A 23,667-nucleotide genomic window follows, 5' to 3' on the forward strand; every position below is an offset into this window, starting at 1 on the left:
AGAGTGCAAAGCCGTGGAAATCCTTCTAAATTCACCTGGGCCAAAAACATCAACTAAGCATTGGCAGAGAGGGAACGTTTGGAGGGGATTTTATTTTGTTGACATAAATCTGGCCCTTCCTCAATAGCTCTTTTGTGAGTTGAATGCCCAAAGCAACTCTTTCTATATTTTGTTCTGGGGCCAGGGACGGAGGAAAAACGTCCCAGGTACCTTCAGTTGCATTAAATCTGTCATTTCAAAATCCCAGGCCACATAACCCCTGAATATGGCCTCTTACCGCCAAACCCATCCAAGTCCCAAAGATTGTATTTTTACTGCAATTACTCACTCATCCATTTAGTTAGACAAAATAAGGGAACACATGAGTTCCCATAAGAGCCAACAATGGGAAAAAAAGGGGTACAGATGAATCATCACAATTCAACTATGAGTTTCTTCCAAACATCAAAGGCCCTCCTTTTCCCATCAGAGCTGTGACTGTCCATTTTCGGCTGATAGCAAGATGACCCCTTCCAACAAACATCAACAACCAGCGAGTACACCAAGTGAGCTGTTTCACTAGGAGTCAGTTACGTTCAGTCTTTGCAAGAAAGCTTTGCCAACCTCCTCTTGGGAGAAAGAATATTTTGAATGGATTGTGTCCTCCCACGTATTCTTTATCTTTTGATATTTCCAATATCCAGCTTAGATGCTTCCGAATTTTTTTTCCAGCAGAGGGCGCTGCGCGTGGATGCCTGTCAACTCGATGTCCCTCGGAGGCCTCCGTCTCGATGTCGACATCACCGAAGGTATATATTGCGCGCGCAGCTTCCGTTGGCTTCAGTTCCGTTTTTCCGCTTCGAATACAGTACGCTTTGTTCCTTTGTGAAAGAAATCTTCGAAAATGGCTTTGTCATCAGCGTCTTCTACTCCGAAGTTGGGTTTAAAAAAATGCAGTGACTGTGGTTCGAAGATGTCCGTTACGGACCCCCACAGAATATGCTTGTGGTATCTGGGATCCGCTCATTCTTCATTGGAGTGTGAGGACTGCCTGTCCATGACGTTGAAAGCCCTGAGAGAGCGCAGAGGGAAACTTGCGGTAGGTAGGACCCATAAATCCCCATTGACTCCGTTGAAAAGACAGACTTCGGAACAGTCGAGAACTGTTTCTCCTCGCTGTGATAAAAGTAAGCGATCCCGATCACGAAGTGGTTCCCACCATTCGTCTTCATCAAGACATTCAAAGAAACAGCACCATAGGTCGTTATCTTCGACGTATCTAAAACAGCCTCACCAGCTGAGTGGGAAGAGTTTAGACTTAAAATGATGAAAGTGTTCGAGAATGCAGCCTTTACCCCCTCGAGTACTGTCAAAGGTACTGTCAAAAGCCATGCTCAGGTCAAAAGTACTGATAAGCATAAGACCTGTGTGCCTTGGGGCCTTGTAGGCAAAACTCCTCGAGAGCGGCCTAAGGTTCCCTCAAGTCGAGGAAAAGTCCCTTCGAGGACTGAGTCGTCGACGCCATTGGCGCAGAAAGACTCTTCATCGATGCCATTGGCGCCGAAATACGTATCATTGACGCCATCGGCTTCAAAAATCCATGAAAAGCCATTGAGGCATCAGGCTTCCAGGTCCTCGATGCTACAGGTGTCAAGTTGTCGACGCAGCCATCAAAGATCTCAACGTCGACAATTTCGGCACCTTTGTTCACAAAAATTATGACACCATCGGGTACTATGGAGAAAGCATATACCCCTTTATCTAGGGCTGACTTTTTCAAGACTCTTTCCTGCAATTTATGAGGACGCAGAGCCATCATCAGATGAATCTAGACCTTTTGGCCTCCAATATGGTAGGCCATCTGTCACTGAGGCCGTAATTTCTGAAGAAACCAGAATAAAGGATCTTAAATAGTGTCTACATGATGCCAGCTGTTTGGTCACCTTAACAGAGGTAGAGTTTGGCAGATCAGATACATCTGATCATGCAGAAGTTACCTATAGGCAATTGATGTCGAGGGTAGTTGAGTATATAGGATAGGCTAGACCAAGTCCAGTTTTCAAACAAGATGACCTGACCTACAGTCTGGACAGAGGACCTCAGGAAGATCCAATTGTACCATTCCATGCAGCTTTGCAAAAGCGCGTAACTACCAATTGGGAGGCACCTGAATTGAATCCGGCTGTCAACAAGAAACTGACTTCTAAATCCATTGTGTCCAGCAGTGATCCCTATTATTTGTCATAGCACCCAACTGTGGAGATTCTGGTGGTACAAGCGGTCACCTCAACCACTAGACAAAATGCCTACCCTACTATCCCTCCTGATAGGGATGATGAGCATTACGATGCTGTAGCCAAAAAAGTTTATTCGGCTGGAAGTATGGCCCTGAAGTCGGCAAATGCCACTTGCACGTTGGCTAGGTTCACTCATGCCCTTTGGGAGTGTATATGCATGGGGGCTGACCATATCCTTGAAGGGGAAGAACGAGACAGGTTTTTGAACATAATCAAGGTTGGAAAGGATGCTATGTGTGAATCCCTCCAGACTGGCCTCGACTCCGCTGACAGTATCAGCTGAACAATGGCGGCTAGTACAGTTATGTGCAGGTTTGCCTGGTTGAGGAAGTCAGGATTTGCTCCAGATGTACAATCCTGACGGCTTAACATGCCCTTTGACGGCACACATTTGTTTGGTAGCAAGGCTGATGAAAGTCTGGAGAAACTACAAACTTCAAAGGCAGAAGCCAAATCCCTTGGTGCTGCCATTAGACAATCTTCAAGTCGCCCCAGTGGTATGCCCTAGGGGGGGTAGGTCCTTTAGTCACTACTCCACATTTGGAAGCGGCAGAGGACAGTCAGTTCAAAGAGGCCAAAGACGATTCCCCCGTGGTGGACGGGGAAGAGGTACTAAGACCGTTTTAGCAGCGGCTACTTTGCCATCATCTGCTGTGTTAGCTGCCCCAAAACCTCTCTGAGGATTTAGTTCCCAAGACTGCAGTGGGAGGCAGACTGTCAAAGCATCTGACAGAATGGCATGCTATTACTTCAGATACATGGGCATTGGAAACAGTTGCCCAAGGTTACTGCCTTTCCTTTCTAAAAAAGCCTGAGACATCCACTGGGGAACAGCTCTTTCAAAGTTCCAGATCTGCTCCTTATGCAGGAAATATTAACCCCGCTAGAGAAAGGTGATATAGTACCTGTAGCGGAGGGGAACAAGGGTTGGTACTCCCCGTACTTTTTAATTCCAAAAAAGGACAGAGGATCGAGACCCATCTTGGACTTAAGAGACTTGAACAAGTTCCTCAGGAAGGAAAAGTTCAAGATGGTTACCATTTCTCAGATCCTTCAGGCCCTCTAGATTCAGGACTGGATGGTATCATTGGACCTTCAGGATGCTTACTTTCATGTGTAAATTCATCACAAGCACAGACAGTACCTGAGGTTCACCGTTGGCGGTTCTCCTTATCAGTTTCTGCCATTTTGGGGCTGACCTCCGCTCGAGGGTTTTCACCAAGTTAATGGTGGTGGTGGCAGTGAGTCTCAGGAGAGGGGAGATTCACATCTACCTCTACCTGGACCATTGGCTGATCAGGGCCATTTCCCCCGATCAGGCCCGGGAACATCTGAGCTCCACCTGTCACTCCCTTCATAGACTGGGCTTCTCCCTCAACTTCAAGAAGTCTCACATGATACCATCTCAAAGGCTCCAATTCATTGGAGCAGTCCTGGATGCATCCCTGGGAAAAGCCTAGCCACCAGAGGCGAGGGCTCAAGACATTCTGCAGATGATCACCAAATTCCAGAGTGCCCAGCATCTCCCAGCCTTTGACTTTCTAAGGTTGGTTGGCCTTATGGCATCCTGCATTTTTCTGGTGCCAGAGGCTTACCGAAGAATGAGATCGCTCCAATGGGCTCTCAGGACTCAGTGGTCCCAATTCTCAGGAAGGATGTCAGACCTCCTACAGATTCCGAGCAGAGTCTCACAGGACCTTCGGTGGAAGGCCTGCTAGGTGAACATTATGAAAGAACCTTTTTGACAACCATGGCCGGAGATGACAGTAGTGATAGACTCCTCACTCACGGGGTGGGGAGCCCAATGCCAACAATCTGACAATCAGCGATTGTTGGTCTCCATCGGAGTCCAAACTACACATCAACCTTTTGGAGCTGAGGGCAATCAGACTAGTGCTGACGGCCTTTCTGCCCTCTGTACAGGGAAAGAATGTCCTGATGATGACAGACAACACAGTGGCCATGTACTACCTCAACCAAAGAGGAGGTGTAGGGATCACAAGCACTGTGCAGAGAGGCTCTGGTACTGGGCAATCCGAGAAGGGATCTCCCTATCGGCATATCACCTAGCTGTAGTGGAGAATACGGCGACGGACACTCTGAGCAGGCAGAGCACAGTCTCCCATGAGTGGGAACTAGCTTAGGAAGTCCTTCAAGAGATCTTCACCCTTTGGGGAACACCTCAAGTGGATTTGTTCAGGACCAGTGCCAACCGGAAGTGCAAACTGTTCTGCTCCAGGGAATTTCCCCCAAGTGGAGCTCTAGGGGACTTGTTTGTAGTGGACTTGGAATTTCCACTCCTGTACGCGTTTCCTCCAGTCCCCGTCATTCCTCAAGTCATCAGGAGGTTGAGAAAGTTTGGGAAATCCATGATCCTAATTGCTTTGACTTGGGCCAAAAGAACGTGGTACCTGGACCTTCTGGACATGTCCATCTGCCCTCCAATACGACTTCCACTAAGAGAGAACCTTCTCTCGCGAGAGGAGGGTCGGGTTCTCCATCCAGAGATCCAGACACTCAGCCTTCACGCATGGTTTCTGAGAGGCTGAGAGACAAGGATTGGAACCTCCCGGATGACGTTATGGAGATGTTGCTTTCAGCCCGAAAGCCAGCAACTAAGTGTTTGTACCGCTGCCGTTGTAACAAATTCTGCAGCTGGTGTAGAGATAAGAATGTTGATCCATTTACAAGTAATACACCTATGGTGTTATCCTTTTTGTTACACCTAGCTAATCTTGGTACTATTAAAGGATATCTTGTAGCACTTTCTATATTTAAATGCACTTCAGAGGAGGTATCTTACTTCAAAATTCCTCTAATAATACAATTCCTAAAAGGATTGACAAATGTTTTCCCTCCTTATCACTTTTCAAGTCTTGGTTTGGGATCTCAACTTGCTGTTGAAATTCATGATGGGTGCTCCTTTCGAGCCTATACACTCCTGTCCTTTGAGGCTGCTAACCCTAAAACCATCTTCTTAGTTGCCATTACATCTGCCCGAAGGGTGAGTGAGCTTCAGGCTTTATCCTGGAAGCCTTCATACACTGTTTTTTATAATGGTGGTCCTTAAGGTGAAACCCACCTTTCTATCCAAAATTGTCTGAATTACATCTGACTCAGAAAATAACTTTACCATTATTTAACCCTCCTCCGCACCCTGGGATGCAAGAGGAGAGGTTGCACAGGCTTGATCCTAAACGTGCACTAAGCTTCTATATCACCAGAATAGCAAAAATAAGACAGGATGACCAACTGTTTGTTGGCTACTCAGGCCACAAGTTGGGTATGGCTATCACTAAACAGACATTATCCAGATGGATAATACTGGCAATATCTGAATGCTACAGACAGGCGGGAAAAGATCCTCCAGAAAGCCTTCGGGCTCATTCGACCAAAGGCATGGCGACTTCCTCTGCATTACAGAGGGGAGTACCAGTAAAAGAAATGTTTGTGGCTGCCTCATGGTCGTCCCTACATATTTCACCAAACATTACAGTTTGGACTCTTCTTCAGGCCCGGAAGGCTTATTTGGTAAGGCAGTGTTGCATTCAGTGCACACAGACCCATGAGAGCTACTAAATTGTCACGAAAAATGCAAAACTCCCATCTCCAGAAATACTAGAAACTGCTTTGGGAGTCTGTCATAAGATAAGGAATACGTGGGAGGACACAATCCATTTGAAGAACAATTTACTTACGCCTGCTAACGTTCTTTTGACTGGATGTTCCTCCCACATATTCCTTATCGCCCCTCCCAACCTACCCCGCAGTAGAATTTCCTTTGCTATTGCAGTCTGCGCTCTCTCAGGAGGAGTAACTGTCAGGTATGGGATAAATCCTACATCCGTAAAAACGGAAGTGAAGCAAACGGACGCTGCACGCGCTATATATATCTTTGGTGACGTTGACATCGAGATGGAGGCCTCAGAGAGACATGGAGTCGACAGGCATCGACATGCAGCGCACTCTGCTGAATAAAAAATTGCAAAGCAGCTAAGCTGGATATTGGAAATATCAAAGGATAAGGAATACGTGGGAGGAACATCCAGTCGAAAGCTCATAGCTTTCTTGTTCCCCATTAGGGCTCTTTCTGTTAATGGTTTTCAGAATTATATTGCAGTAAATCAAGAGAAGCACATTATTCTGCATAATAGTGTCCTGGATCATTCCACCTCTCTCATCTCCTTTGATCAGATAACATTCACCACATGATTGAATTGTCTCTCTGGACCAGTTGTAGTTAGCCTTTAAGCACGCAATAGCAGGGGTTTGTCATTGACAGTCAAGGTACCCAACAGTTCTGCTAGAAATCTCTCCATGCGGTGAGCACCTTGTTGTTACCCGAAATCCGTTCCTGTCCCTAACGCCGCTGCTGATGATCAGCTGTTTGTTTCCCGACTGAGCCGTGCCTGGCCCCAAAATGGCCGGCGCAACGCAGCCTCACATCGAGGCTCACTTCAGTTGCTACGCAACCTACATATTGCTCACACATCCGCCGGCAAATATTTTTGCCCTTTGTTCTGACCTTTGACTCAAACTATTGCTAACATTCTGCCCACTGTGTTAAACCTCCTCAACTTTCCAACCAGCGTAAGCCTGCCTATTGACCAACCACCATGTCCTCATTCCACAGAGCGACACTGGCCTTGGCCTCACTCCTTCCTCTAGTTCAGTCAGTCACCCCAACTTACTCTCCACCGCCTTTACTACCCACTCTCAATCATAGACCATCTAGCGTAGCACCACCAAATACAACATCCAGTGACCTACTCACCCCTCTCGAATGGTTACAGCGCTTTTCTACACCACCAATGCCACTTATCCCTCTTTTAGTCCACTCCAGAAACCCGAGACTAGGCTCTGGTTTCCCAAACCACAAAGTCACTTCTAAACCTAAAAACCTCCAACATGATACAAGAGACACGGCTTGTCCTCCTACCCGGAAACGTATTCCCACACCCGATAATACCACCTCACCATCTGCTAATATCAAAGGAGCCCTTATCAACGCTCGCTCCCTCGTCGCCAATGCCTTAGAGATTGCTGACCTTATCTCAAACAACCTGGATTTCTTGGCTGTTAAAGAAACCTGGCTACACCATGCAGCAGGACCAGCATTATCCTAAGCCTTACCAGAAGGCTATACCATTATCAGGGCCGACAGAACGTCGAGCAAAGGTGGTGGAGTGGCCTTCATAGCCAAAACCCAACTAGCCCTCAGAGCTATTCCCACCTCCAGCGTCCCCTCTGCAGAGCTCTGTTAGGCAGAAACCTGTGCAGTTCCCTTAGGGACCACTGCAAAAGGCTTAAGACTATAGGTGTTGGTAGTAAACCCAATTGGTAGCAGTCTGTACCACCCAGATTTACCTGGTAGCTGTGGCTGAGTAGCCAGACTTCTCTCAAGAAGAGTTAGACAGTATATAGAGTATACAAGATAGGTACCAAAATACAGTAGCACAAGCAAACACTGACCAGAGCCTGGGTATAAAAGTATATAATTATTTAATTAAAAACACACTTTGTAAAATACACTAACACTAATATGGCAAGCAAGTTCAAACAGTCACTATTAATATATATACAACCCTGATCACTTATTGAACAAGTCTTAGTTAAAACACCACTTATTTTCAGACAGAGGTGAGCGCTTAACCTAAGATGGCACTCCAATAAGTTAGTTAAAAAGGGAGGGGAAAAAGGCAGAATTAGGAAAATACACAATACCAACACTTTAGGAGAACCAGAGCAAGTCAGAAAAGGCAGAATCTACTGAGGAGCAAGCAAGTCATAGGCCAGGCCCACTCTTGAAGAGAGCAAGGCGGAATGTGTCCAATATCACACAGTTGATTAGTTCTTTTAAAGAGTCGTTGCTAAGAGTTCAAAAAAGGGTTGGCTCAAGTCAGGAAAAGTTAGTTAGTAGGCCCCAAGTCACCCCAGGATAGAAAGTCAAGGATTTACGGGACACCTTGAACAGTCTGTTGCAAGGGAGACCAGGCGGGACTCAGTACCTGAAATGGTGAGAAAGCTCCAGCGGGGGCAGTTGTTCCTGGCAGCGGGTGCAAGTCGGTGCTTCGTCCAGGGGAAGAGGAGATCTCGACGTGGAGGAAAGCTGGAGGTCGTTGCACTGCCACGGAAGAAACCAGCCGTGGAGTTTCTCGGTTAAAAGGTACTACCCTTTTATTCGCGGTAGTGGTGAAGCGTGGCTATCCGGCCGCCGGGGTGCTTGGCACGGGCGATTCGACCACGAGACGATCCAGGAAGGCGAAAAGAGGGCTAACTGGTTATCCCCACCAGCTCAGAAGAAGAAGACTCTCTGGGATGAAGATCTTCTCAGTCCTAGCTGTCACTCAAACATGCTAAGTGCTGAGCCGGGCGGCTCACCACTGGGCCAATCACACAAGAGTGCGACTTGAGTTGCCGAGGCAACTCAGTCCAGGGTGCCTAACCCCCCCCCCCCACACACACACATCCTGTAGACCCAGACAGAGTGGCACCACTTTTGGAGGCTTCTGTGCAGAAGCCCGCCAAAAAGTGGAACAATGGGCTCGACTTGGGTTGGAGTTACAGAGGTGAACACAAACGCCATTTTAAAACTGAGTCCTGGCAAAAAGACCCAAACGGGGAATAAATATTAAATAAATAACCTTGTCTACCTACCCTTCCAAATTTTTCGAGGACGATATCTTAAACCTCCTCTCCACTCACACTAAACTTGGATCCCAAACTGTCCTCCTTGGAGACCTAAAAATGGGCCTCCAGGACCCTAACGATCATCTTGCCTTAGCTGTGGATAACACCATCTCCAACTTGGGATTTACACACAAAATGACAACACCTACCCATTCCAAACGCAGAACGCTGGACTGGGTGTCAGACCTTAACTGCTCTGTCTCTATTATCCAAAATGAACCCGTAGCTTGGTCAGATCATCACCTCATCTTGTTCTCCATCCCTGGACCCTCTCCCATTAAAGCCACATTAGCATCCCCTCGCTTTCTAGAAATTGTCGCAACATCACCATAGACAGCCTCGAGCCCGTCATTAGCGACATCCTTAACAAGTCTAAATTCAACAACCTCGACCCCTCTAATTTGGTAGACATTTAAAACAATACTCTTAAATCAGGACTAGACATCGCAGCCCCTCTGAAACTTAGGAAAGCCAAACCCTTGGCCCACCTCAACAAGTGGTTCACCCCCGAACTAAAAAGCCTCAAAAACACTAAAAGATCAGATGAATCCACTTGGCGCAAATCACCCTCCATCAACAACAAAACTGCTTTTACATCAGCCTCCGCTATTTACAAAGCAGCCCTCCTCTCTGCAAAAAAAGAAACGTATAACTCTAGAATCTAGAATGCCAAATCCAGTACTAAGGAACTCTTTAATATGCTGAAAGAACTTGAATCCCCGGCATCGCCTACACAAGACTGCATCAAAGACGCAGAATGGTGTACAAAAATCCAGAAAGCCCTTGCAGATAAAATGACTCTACTCCAAAATAAGATTGAAGCTAAAAAGGCAAGCCTCACCATCGATTCCCAGTCTGCCATCGACTCCCAGTCTGCCACTGACCCAGCGAAAACCCCTCTTCTCCAGCATGGGGTCTGGCATGGATTCACATGCTCATGAATATTCCCCGTCGTCAGGTCGGGAATCCTCGGTAAAGAAAAATCAGTATCAGTATCAGTTTTGTTTCTGATCTGTCTTTCGTAGTAGTAACCAATCACTGATCTCTGCATCATACTGACCACAGCCAATGACTGCCCTCTACCTAAGCCCCGCCTCTGGCAGCCATCTTCAGATTTTTACCGCACGTTCAAGTGTTGGGAGTCCTCGTGCTTAGCTCTCGAGCTTTTACTGCGTGCTTCGCGCAGCAGGGAGCTGCGCGCGTGTCACAAGTGGGAACTGCGCCAGGATCAGGTGGATCAACTCTTCCGACGATGGGGCAAACCCCAAATCGACCTGTTCGCAACAGCGACGAACTCGAAGTGCAAGAGGTTCGCCAGCAGGTTTCCCCAGCCGAGAAGCATGGGCGATGCGTTCTCGTTCCCCTGGGACGGCCTATACCTGTATGCGTTCCTTCCGTTGCCGTTGCTGCTTCGACTCATCAGCCAGCTCAAGAGGTCCCGGTGCAGGATGAATCTCATCGCACCGGCGTGGCCGAGGCAGATCTGGTTCCCGGACCTTGTGGACTTGTCAACGTCCCCTCCCATCAAGCTGTCGGCGGACACGGACCTTCTCTCCAGAGAAGGAGGCGCCATCTTCCACCACGACCCGGCGTCGCTGAACCTGCAGGCTTGGCTCCTGCAGCGCTAGAGTTTGGAGGCTACGATATACCGGCCGATTGCAGAGAGGTTCTTGCAAAGGCCAGGGCGTCCTCGACTCTCAAATGCTACGCTCATAAGTGGAAGAGGTTCTCTATCTGGTGCCGAGCACAGAAGATCAACCCCCTATGGATTACGGCCCCTCAAGTGCTGCCGTACCTGCTATCGCTGGCTAAGGCTGGGCTAGCCCATGCCTCCATTAAGATTCATCTGGCGGCGATCTCCAGATATACCAGAACCACAGGACGGACGTCCCTGTTGTCCCATCGACTGGTTAAAGAGTTTATGAAAGGACTGTTCCGGTCGTTCCCGCCGGTGAAGGCCCCGGCCCCGGCGTGGGAACTTCACGTGGTGCTGACCAGGCTCATGGGGCCCCCATTCGAGCCGATGCACTCCGCACCAATGAAGTTTGTGTCGTGGAAGACTGCATTCCTGGTGGCCATTACCTCCGCACGACGAGTGGGAGAGATCCAGGCCCTATCCTGCAAAGCACCGTACTTGACTTTCCATGCCTCGAGGGTGGTGCTTAGGACTCACCCCTCCTTTATGCCCAAGGTGCCGTCGGACTTCCATCTTAACAAGCCCTTGGTGTTACCTGTTTTCTTCCCGTCTCCTTCGTCGCCGGCCGAGAGGACTTTGCACTCGCTGGATGTGGCTAGAGCGCTGAAGTTCTACGTGGACCGCATGAAGAGCTTCCGGAGGACATCACAGCTGTTCGTGAACTTTGGACCTGTGAATCAAGGGAAGGCTCTCTCGAAGTCTTCTATTTCCAGATGGCTCTCCGGCTGCATCATGCACTGCCACCGGTTGGCTAACCGACCGCTGCCAGGCCGTCCGAGAGCCCATTCCACCAGAGCGATCGCTGCTACTACGGCGTTCTTATCTGGTGTGCCTCTGCTGGACATCTGCAGGGCTGCTACGTGGAGGTCGACGCACACCTTCACGAGATTCTACTGCGTCAATCGGGATTCCAGGGAGGAGTCCAGGGTCGGCCAAGCAGTGCTGCGCAACCTGTTCGCTTAAGATGAGCCTGGTGAGGAGGTAAGAGATGTATTGCTTAATGTTGAGCCTTTTGCCACCCCCCCTGGTTGTGCATGTGTGTACTGCTATTTATTCTTATATTCATGAGCATGTGAATCCATGCCAGACCCCATGCTGGAGAAGGAACAAGTTACTTACCTGTAACTGTTGTTCTCCAGCATGGGTCTGGCATAGATTCACATGCGAACCCTCCCGCCTACGCCTCTGCTGCTCTTCACTTGGTCATACTGCCACTTCACGTGCTTCCAAATCTGAAGATGGCTGCCAGAGGCGGGGCTTAAGTAGAGGGCAGTCATTGGCTGTGGTCAGTATGACGCAGAGATCAGTGATTGGTTACTACTACGAAAGACAGATCAGAAACGAAACTGATACTGATTTTTCTTTACCGAGGATTCCCGGCCTGACGACGGGGAATATTCTTGAGCATGTGAATCCATGCCAGACCCATGCTGGAGAACAACAGTTACAGGTAAGTAACTTGTTCCATCTCTGCACTCCCTTTACCTTTTCTCAAGTAACTTCAGAGGAAGTTGAAGATATCATAAAAAGCCTAAAACTATCCCATTGCCAAAGGGATGTTTGCCCAGCCACCATCATTAAAGAGGGATCTAAAAACCTCAGCACCTCCCTGATGAATTCCTCATTCTCCTCCATTCAGGTACCTAACAACCTCAAGGAAGCTTGGGTTATGCCTTTACTAAAAAAAAAAAAAAACCTAGAGCCTAATGTCCCCACAAACTAGGCCCATCACCACCATCCCATTCCTTCTAAAAATCCTGGATCGCATGGCTTATCTGCAAATCCAGAAGCACCTAGAGGAAAACGAACTCCTAGGACTTAGACAATCAGGCTTCAGACCCAGACATGGAACTGAGACAGCCCTCCTTGATCTAAAGATCCAAATGGACGAGGCGAAGGACAAAGGTAAGCTAGCAGTCCTCTTACTCCTTGATTTATCTGCGGCCTTCGACGTTGTCGACCACCAAATTCTCACCAAACATCTCAACACAGCGGCAGCATTCTCCACCAATGCATCCAACTGGGTTAAATCCTTCTCATCAAATCGGACCACCAGAGTCTTCTCCCCCTCGGCCTCAGCAGATCCCACACCGATACTTTGTGGCATCCCTCAGGGATTCTGTGTGTTGCCCACATTATACAATATATTTACGAAGCTACTCTTCGACCGCCTGGACAACTTGCGTGTCATCTACACTAACTATGCAGATGACACTCAAGTCCTCATCCCCCTCACTGGCTGTTACGACCATGATTCCAAACTGTTAAACAACATTTACAGTGAAATCCAAGCATGGATGGCCACCAACAGTCTATGCCTCAATGACGACAAGACCGAGTTAATGATTGGTGGTACTCAGGCGTGCCTGAATAAACTCAACACCAGATATACATCTTTCGTCATTGACAGTAACATAATCAACGTCTCTAAAGAGATAAAAACATTGGGGGTCTACCTCGACACAACTCTTTTTCTTAAAAAACAGGTCAGCAGTGTGGCATCTTCCACGGCCTACACTAATAAATTGATCTACAGCTGCAAATCCTATTTATCTACACACAGTTGTCTAACAGTAGCCAAAGCATTCGCGTTATCTAAACTCGACTACTGCAACACATTATTCCTCGGGTCCTCTGAACACAACCTAAATAGACTCTAGGTATGCCAAAATAACACTGAGGGCAGCACTTAGTCTCCCCAGATCCTGCCGTATATCCAATCACAGAAACAATGCCAACTGGTTGCCCCATCCGTGACAGGATCACATTACGCACCATGGCCATCACGCATAAATGACTCACAAGCTCTGCCCCGAAATAAATGACGGACAAAATTTGTAAACACCAACCCACACGTACTACCAGAACCTCTCTCTCCCATAGCCTGGTGATACCAAGGTTCAATCTAAAAACAGCCGGAGGAGCCAGCTTCCCTGTCCAAGCTGCCAAACGATGGAACTCCATTCCCATGCCTCTTAGACAGGAACCCTCCTTCCTCACCTTTAAAGCCATAAAATTGGCTGAGCAACATGCCTCATCACTAAAGCGCCATCAACATGTTTTCTGATTCACTGCCTATTTATGCGACTGTTCTTCATCTTTGTTTAGCTAGAATACTGTACATTATCACCCATGATCTGACCCACCTGTAACCAGGGTCCCCATTATTGTCTCTACACTTGATTGTATCTTGCCTGCCGGACTATGTATGTAACCTCCAAGTTCTCACATGCCCAGTTACCTCAAGGTTTGGTGCTCGATATAAATAATAAACAAATACAAAAAAATACAAATACAAATCACTATCTTTACAGATTACTCATAAATCTCACCTGGAAACCCCTCCCTCGCTCTGCACTTGCACCCGAGCACCTCTCAGCACATTTTCAAACAATTCCAGTTTGGCATCTGACTTCAAGATACTCTCAATAACATCTGTTTTAAACTTCTCTATTTCCCTAATATTTTCAGCCAAATCCATGTTCTGTCGCTCTAGTGCAGAGACCGTTTTTTTTCACCTTGACATTTGTATCACTGTACTTGATCAGTCCTCCAAGTTGGCCTCTACTGATTTGACTGCCATTTTAATTTTCTCTGCCTTTGCCTGCAATACTATATGGAGAGCATAAGTAGATTTTAGGAGAGCCCTCTTGCCAATAGTCTTTCATTTTTCCTCTGGTGAAAACTCCAATCTTTCCTCTTGCTGGTCTAATGCTTGGGAAAGAGTGCATGGTTTAAATAATTGCTCCCTACTTTCTTTCCTTTTGTTGTTAGACATCACTATGATATGTAGAACATACTTGCGATGTCTCCTAAAACTACATGCCTTGGTGCTAGACATATGCAGCTCACTTCAGGCCTTCACACAAGCCACTCCAAAAGAACCAATTGATGGCCCATATAATGATCAATGGTCCAAGCTACAACATATTTTCCTCTTCACTGCATGTAGTACCTAATAAGCAAAGTGAAGAACTGCAGCTCCTCTGGCAGGAATTCCAGTTATTCCTGCAACTGCTGTGTGCTTCACTCCCTGTGCTGAAAATTTCCCATCCACTGTGTTCCCCCCACTAATTAATGAACAATGGGCAGTGAAGAGAAATGAAGCACCAATATATCAGTATCAGCAATTGTTTTAGAAAAGTTGATTGCTGTTTTAATGCTTAGCATTTCCTTCGGATGTTATGGGGTGTCACAGTGAACGTCCTCTTACTGGCACTCTGGTGCAAAGCCTCTTTATGTTTAATTTTCCCAAGTTGTTACACCCAACATTAGCCTGATGAGTCCACATCTGTGGCTTGATTGGAGACTTTTAGTGACTGCTATACCAGTTAAATAATATTGACACACTACACTGAGTAAATTGTTTCCCTGTGTGGGCATTGTTGTATTGTTTTATGGATATTGTTGCAGAGCTGACTATGTGAGCTCCACTGGATGGCAGCAGCCTTTGTATATTTCTAGTAGATTGCAAACATCTGTACTTTGGGAATGTGACTATGGGAACCTCTGGGTAAATACATTACCAAGTCCCATGGCCATATATTTTTCCTATGAGTAAATGTTTGAAATACTGTCATGGACATAAATGCTCATAATTACTGGCTTCCTCGAAGTGGGCAAGTTCTCCAGAAGCCAGAACCAAAAATTACAAGCAATGTGGATGATTTCTGGCATTCGAGCCTTATTCCACACATGTGAAAAAGCCTTGGAAGCGGTAAAATGTTGAAAATGACAGCCCCCACCGATTGGGTGGCTACCAGAATGTTTGTGTGATTGGGGCATCTGTTTCTCTCCTAGCTTAGGTGAATGATAAGGGTGTGACAATGAGGAGAAGCTGAGCAGCTGCGTTTTCTGTGAGCTCCCAACCCAGACTCCTGGCCACCTGTAATTTCTCCATGACCACTGCAGACCTCTGTAATTGTATCTGAATAGATGTTGGTGCATTTCAGAGCTCTTGATGATCGGTTCCCGGAGAACAAAACCTTTGCACTATTGACCTTTGGTCATGCGTGCCTAATAAGATGCCACTTGGCCATATCATCCTCCACAGGAGAGTTGCAGCATTGAAGGAGTGTCCAGGCCATTACAAAATTGGCAGGAGGTGACCGGATATAGGAGCTGCCAGAATATCCTCCTGGAGCTTGGAGTCAAGCCCCGCCTTCATCTGCTAGCCAGGATTTGCCGAGCAAGAAGAGGCTTGGAAACAGACAGCACATAGCAGACAGCACATATAGAGCATCCAGTAGAGCTGGGGTCCTGTGCAGTCTGTGCAATTGATGCAAGGCCCCCACAGGTGTCATTTGCACAACACTGCTGGAAGAACACCGAGATGAAAGAGCAGGCTGTGACTGCAACATCCCACAAACCCATTGGCAGGCAGGGAAGAAGTGGGGACTTGGAACCAGGATATCACCATTATATGTGCATATAGGGTGGACCTGCATCTCCAGTGAAATGAACCAGGACCTCGGCTCCACACCTGAAGGTGGTGGCATTCCGTGCTTATAATCCTTGACTCTAGAGGGTGGTATCCCTTTTTGGGTGGACTTCATAGCCATCCAGGTACCAAGCAGCGATCCTGAAATCTTGCTGACCTGTGCATTGCAACCCTATCCCCACCCCTAAACACTGCACAGTTCAAAGTCAGGGCCACGTTTTTCACTGGACTTTGGCTGGGGAGTTGGGACTTAGGATAGTGTAGACAGCACAAGAGACCATTCAGGTTAAGTAGAGGTACTGCAATAAAACAGTTCACATCATGCTCCTGTATGACGCTACAACACTGTTGCAGCACTCCCACAAATCAATGGGAGAAAGATAACCGGATTGTTCATAGTCTGGGTTCGAGGACCTTCTTAAGGTGCCCCACTTATCGAAGAAATGAACTACAATTAAGACTTCTTTTTCAAGAGAATGGACTCCTTTGAATCCTAACTTACATCCCTGCTAAATAAGTGTGAGCATTAAGATAATAGATTCAGAAGGGAAAATCTGTGAATCAAAAGACTCTCCAAACATAAAATCTCCAAATATGAAATCCAATGGAAAGTCAAATTACTAATTTTAGGTAACAGCCCTGTTCCAGATGGCTTCATAAGTGTTTTTTAATTTATTGAAAAACTGACCTTAACCACACCTCCATGCTTGCAAAAAACTATTTTCCTAATGGAATCCTTCCCCCCCACAGATTCCTCATATTTGATATCTATCCCTTATGAGCAGCTGATTTTCGGAAACATTCTCGCTGCCTGGGGGTGCAACATGGCTCTGCTTCGGCTATGTCCGACGCCTCTACATGCCTCGCACCAGACATGACATCCAGGCCAGTATATATATTTAGAGTTGCTGCACCCCATGACCGTACATAGTTTTTTCTTCTCACTTTAGGAACACTGCTCCTTTGTGAATGAGAAGCAAAACTTTTCACATTCCTCCACAAGGAGCGGGGTGACAAGCAGTCTCGTTTGAGGTCACCCGAAGTACAGTCCCAGTCCGTAAGGAGAAGAAGAAAGCGAATGCTGCAAGTGGTCTTCATCTCCTGACTGTTCCTCGAGGCACCAATCTTCTTACTCATCGAAGAAGAAGAGTCACCAATCCAGCGGTTTAACCTGATGACTAGGCTCCTCAGCTACATTTCCCCTACCTTATCCTCTACTCCAGAGGAATGGGATGCCTTCAGGCTCAAGATAATAGACATCTCTGCCAAGGCCAGTGCCAGCGGCCTTGGCCCTGGCACCGGCAGAGTCCACCGCACTCGGACAAGCCAGCAGACACACCAACTATTCGGGCTAGAACGCACAAAAGACCTACAAGATCTCATCTAGAGACGACACCTCTCTGGTTAAGGAGTCTGGTCCTCTGGCCTCGACCATCAATTTTGCTTCGCCAACCAACATCAATGGTGTCGCAATTCCTCAGGAGTACTCCAAGCTCCTTAGGGGTACATTCATGTCTTGCTTGGAAGACATTTCTGATGAGGAAGTGGATCCCATTTCCTTTGGTGGGGAACCCCTTCACCCTATGGAAGTTGAGGACTTTCCAGAGGAGTTTTATGTGGAAGATAGTGACTCGGTGGACCTTGCTGTAGACTTGCAGGCGGCAAGTGGCCTGGAGACCTCACCAGATAATGTCATGCTCCCTGCTCCTACCCCTGCGTTTCAGTGCCTGATTATCAGTGTGGTGGATAGATACTCTAGGGTTGTCTGTCCCCTCCTGGCCCAAAGTGCAGTATGAACTGGCAGACATATTGGGCGAAGGTCCAAGAAAGAGACCCTACTGACATTCAACCTAGCCGTAAAGGCATATGCCCTTGAACTATGGTCCAAACATGGCCTCAGTTCCGATTATAAAGCGGGATCTGGGCCAAAAAGAACAGGCCGGCACTCACACACCTGCTGTTTCTGTCCACCCATGCATCTGCCGACAGTTTAGTCATACAGGATGCCAGGGCTAACCTGAAAACTTCCATCCTGACGGGGAGAGCAAGAGATGTGGATGCATGGGGGTGAAGCGATTTTGACTCATCAAGTCTTGGCCTCAGATGCATCAAATGTGGGCTTGAGTCTGTCATTTCAGAGGTGGCAGAACACATTCCTGAGGGTAAAATGCAGAATGGTTTTGGGGCCCTAGAGAAGGATGGCAAGGAGACCTCCTGCCAAATCCTTTAGTCATACCTGGGCACAGCAGTCTCTGTAGGGAGAACAATGGTCACAGTACTGTGGTTAGGAGATAATGGTGGCTGAAAGTTGCTGGAAAAGCTCAAGGACATGCCATTTGACATCAAAAACATGTTCGGTGCAAGGGTTGATGAACCTCTGCAAACATTTCAGGCTTCAAATGCGACTGTGAAATCCCCGAGACTGGCAGTCCAATAGCAACAATCTGCTTAGCCAGCATGTCCACAGGAAGGGGCCAAGCTCCCTCAGGCAAGCAGGTACATTGCCGCAGCAACAGGGGGCCGGGGTAGACGTGACCCCAGAGGACATTTTTCCATCTCCACTGTGCCATCTGCTGCCCCGGGTGCGAAGTGTCTTTGAATCAGACTTCCACCATCCCTTTCCTGTGGGTGGCAAGATATCTCAATTTGGCAAGAAATGGTTCCTTACCTCATGCAATGTCGTGAGCTTCACATGTCATTCATCAGGGATACTGTCTCCCTTTTGCACATTGCCCTCCAGACCATCCACTGAGCGACAGGTGCTTGCCTCCGGGTCCTCTCCTATTGGAAGAGATCGTAAGACCATGAACAATAAGCCAGCGTGTGTTGCAGCAGATGTCAACGGTACACAGGGTCCTCCTCCGCTGACAACCAAGCCGGGTAGAAATGATTGGCCCCGTGGTACCGGCCTTGACTCCTGAGACAAGAAAAGCCAAGTGGTTCATCACAGCCGGTGAGTCGAGGGGAGAGTCGATAAGAAACCGAACTGTGTTGAACAAAAGTTGCAAGCGACTGATTGAAGAAAGCACAAAGAACTGTTGATACACAAGGGGAAAGCCAGTATAGAAGAGTGAAGCACCACTTGGGTGTTTACTTGGGGAAACTCTGGGCGATTCCCCTTTTGTTGAACTACCGTATCCAGAAGGCCTTGGGAGAAAGGCGAGAAGGGGGGTCAAAGTGGTCATACAGGGGTCTAGTAAAATCCTCTGTACAGTCGAAAACCTTTAACTGACAGATGACTGTGAAGCTAAGGAAAAATAATCCCACATCGTAAAGTTGGCAAGAGTGAACCCGACCGAGGGATGCCGATAATAGGAGGCGAAATCTGAAGTCCCAATGAATAGTGTGTTGACAAGAATGAACCCACCAGAGGGTTGTCTACAGTGAACTGTTTGAAAAAACGTAGTGAACCCGACGGAGGGAAGCAGATATTAGAGATGGGTCTGAGCCCAAAACAGGGGGATCAGTGGTGAAAAGGTATCACCCAATGTTCAAGCAGAAAGGAACTTTTGTTTATTATTTTGTTGAAGACATCAGGTCCTCGGAGGCAATAGGCCTTTGTGTAGAAAAGAGACTTAAACGTCACACTTCGAAGCGCCAGTCACATAGTGAAAAGGAGAGGGTTACTCAGGGGAGGGAAATATGTCTGCAACTATGAAACACAAGAAGCAGCCTACTCCTGAAACACTTCACACTCCTGCAGTTATCCCTCCTGCAGTCATCCCAAGTTCTTCACAGTGGTCTGCTGAAGACATAGACCGTGTCATGAGATGTATGTCTTTTATTGGAGATTTTTTAGAAAAAAAAATCCTTAAGCTCTTCTCAACTTGCATAACCCACCTCCAGATAGTGGGGCAACACCACTACCCCCTCAAAGAGGGCATGTACAGAAACACTTCAAGTAGACACCCTAGACCAGTTTCAATTTGATGACCCCGACATAAGCCTCCAGGATACTGGAGCCTTCGCGGACTCCAAGGATCAACAGGACTTACAAGAGGTATACCATTATTAGGGTGACGACGAGGAAGGCATTCATGTCTTATTGTCTCCAGATCATGCTGACCCGCTGGTGGCGGACTCCTAACCAGCTACAATTGAATGACCTACTCCTCACAGGCAGCTGATCATTTTCAAAACCAGACTCAAGAGACATTAGTCGACAAGGACTTTGTCGAGGATATATTAGGTGACAAAAAAGGCAGCGACCCAATTTATCCCCATATTGCAATCCGTGCAGAGAAGAATACAACCCTCTCTAATGACACCAAACCTAACACGGGCAGTAAACCCCTGCATTGAGAAAATGTTCCATCCCGCTCCTTCTGACCCCCTCTACATCAGGGGCCAACTAGAGCCAGACTCTCTGGTGGTTACCACCACAAGGTAAAGGGCGAGAACGCCTCTCTTATTATCAGAGTCACACCCAGACAAAGAGAGCAACAAAATATACACTTTTGTAAGGAAAGTGGCCTCCTCTGCGGCATACCAGGCAAGAATTGCCAATAATACCACTCTTCTGGGCAGCTACAACTGCCACAGGTGAGAGGAAATATCCACATTAATGGCCTCCGCTCCAGAGCCACTAAAATCCCAAATCTTCCTTGCAGTAGCAGAAGGGAAGGCTGTATCTAACTGTATCTTAAAAAATAATTTAGACGCAGCGGATAATGCTGGTAGAATTATTGCAGACGCCACACTGATAAAGCGCCACGCATGGCTGCGCCAGTCAGGTTTTAAATTGGAGACACAGGTAACCCTCCTCAATATGCCGAACAAGCCTAATGATCTCTTCGGCAAAGAGGTAGAGGATGCTCTCAAAACGGCAAAGGAAGAATATGACACCTTGAAGTCGCTGGGTCAGCTTACAAACAAACCCTCAGGCCAAAGGGGAAGTCATAATTTTCGTCGTTTCAGGGGACAAAGGTTGCAAAGAGGATCTAATTACAACCAGGGTCAGGCAGGGTTCATCCGGGGGTTTGAATCGAGGCCTATTCTCTCAGGACTTTCAAAGGGGCCAGCGAATGTGTAGCCGGGGCAGATCCTTCTCCTCCAGAGGTGGATCCACTCCCCCAAAGCAATGACCAGCCGCCTCAGGTCCCCTCCCATGCCACTCCAGTAGGAGGACGTATAACACACTTCATCCACACATGGGAGGGAATCACCTCGCACAAGTCGTGCTCTCTACCGTGGCGGGCAGTTATTGCATATAACTACTCCAAAGACCCTCCTTCCACCTCTCGCGACAAAAAACTACCACAAAGGAGGAGAAGCTCATACTTCTGGAAGAGGTGGAAGCGCTGCTGTTAAAGGACGCCGTCGAAATTGTCCCGGGGAATCAGGTAAACAAGGGTATCTATTCAACGTACTTCCTTGTGCCCAAAAAAGATCTAACAATACACCCAGTATATTAGATCTGTATCCTGCAAACACCTATGTCAAGCCACAAAAATTCTGCATGACACTGCTAAATCAGGGGGACTACATGGCAACACTGGATATGAAAGATGCCTATTTTCATATTTCAATGTTCCCAGCGCACAGAAAATTCTTGCGTTTCAAGTTGGCAAACTAGCACTCTCAATTCAAGGTGCTACCCTTCGGTATTGCATCCGCTCCAAGAGTATTCACCAAGGTACTGACAGTGGTGGCAGCACACCTGCACAGGGAGACAATCACAGTGTACCCCTACCTGGACGATTGGCTGATTATGAGGGTGACACCCCTAATTTGCAAGCAAAATGCTCAAAGAACGAGCAACCTTCTTTTTCAATTGTGCTTCTCAATAAACGAGAAAAAGTCAAGCCCCGAACCAAACAAGACCAAACAGTTCTTAGGAGCTGTTATAAAAACAGAAGAAAGGTTGGTCTTTCCATCACAGGAAACATACTGCTGCAAATAACTAATTATCAAGCCGGTCACCAGATAAGGATACGCAAAGCAATGCATTTGCTCGGCATGATGGCATCTTGCATTTACCTGATCACACGTTTGCGCATGCTCCCGATGCAGGTGTGGTTGGTGAAACAGTGGTCTCAGGCAAGTGCTCAGTGGGACGATCTGGTTGTCGTTTCGCCAACACTAGTACAGGCCCTATGCTGGTGGACAAAGGAGAATCTGTTTAAGGGTAAACCCTTCCACGACCCGGCAGTGTAAGCAGTAATTGCAACAGACGCATCACTCTCCGAGTGGGGGGGGGGCATCGCCTTCATCTTACAGCACATGGGCTGTGGACTCAAATCGCAGCACAAAACCTCATAAACCTGATGGAACTTCGAGCAGTATTCAAAGCGCTCCAAGCCTTAGAGACACATCTGACGAATCAGTCCATACAGATCACAACAGACATCACCACTTCAATGTTCAACCTCAACAAGCAGGGGGGCGCACATTCTCCAAATTTGTCCAGGCTAGCACAGAAAAGATGGAAATGGGCATGGGGGATGTTCCTAACTTCACAACATGTACCAGGGGAACTCAACACCCTAGCAGACTCACTAAGCAGAGATCCGCTTACAGAAGCTCACAAGTGGCAACTCAACAGGGATGTCGTAGATCACATCTTCTCGCAGTGGCACTACCCCACCCTAGATTTGTTTGCTACAAGAGAAAACAAGAAATGCCCAGACTTTGCGTCCAGGTTTCCCCAGCCAGACTCCCAAGGGGAACGCCCTATGGATGAGTTGGTTAGGGAAATTTGCCTATGCTTTTCCACCAAATCCACTAATTAACAGGCTGGCGAACAAGATTCACAGGGAACAAGTGGCGCCTATCCTAGTTGCTTCCATGTGGGTGAGACAACCATGGTATCCACATCTGTGCAAACTGGCGATGTGCGATCCAATAAAACCCCTGTGCCAGACCAACTTGCTTACCCAGCACGGGGGGACAACATTACACCCTCAACCTCACTCACTGAACTTGGCAGCATGGCTCCGGCGGTCATAGAGTTTGGTCATCTCAATTTGCCACAAAGGTGTATGGATATCCTCAAGGAGGCACGTAAACCAAACACCAGACACTTTTATTTTGACAAGTGGAGAAGATTTGTAATGTGGTGCCAGTCAAAACAAATAAACCCCATAGAATGTGCTCCAACTCACATTCTTCACTACATGCTACACTTGTTAGACTCAGGATTGGTATTTAACTCAATCAAAGTTCACCTGGCATCGCTATCCACATAGACCACCTCTCAAAGTAAAGTATCATGGTGGAAGGTACCTGTCATTAAGGCATTCATGGAGGGAGTAAAGAGACTCCACCCTCATATATCAAACCCGCTGCCAGGCTGGGACCTCAATGTAGTACTTACAAAACTCATGGGAGCTCCTTTTGAGCCTATGCATAAGTCAAGCCATAAACATCTCACATATAAATCGGCTTTCTTGGTGGTAATCGCCCCCATAAGGAGAGTCAGCAAACTTCAAGCACTGTCAGTGCAAGACCCATTCTTTACTATCCACAAAGATAGATTCATTTTAAGAACAGACCATAGGTTTTCACCTAAGTTCATTTCTAAATTCCATGTAAACCAATCAATCGAGCTACTGGCCTTCTTGCAG

The 23,667-nt window shown here is 47.4% G+C and overlaps 1 protein-coding gene across 3 annotated transcripts in view; it reads left to right on the forward strand.

The window, feature by feature from the left end:
- LRSAM1 (leucine rich repeat and sterile alpha motif containing 1) overlaps positions 1 to 23,667 on the forward strand; it is a 3,131,994-nt gene that overhangs the window by 1,967,268 nt on the left and 1,141,059 nt on the right. The window lies entirely within an intron of this gene.

This window comes from Ambystoma mexicanum, chromosome 8 (assembly GCF_040938575.1).
Source record: "Ambystoma mexicanum isolate Mex_15411 chromosome 8, UKY_AmexF1_1, whole genome shotgun sequence".
NCBI lineage: Eukaryota > Metazoa > Chordata > Amphibia > Caudata > Ambystomatidae > Ambystoma > Ambystoma mexicanum.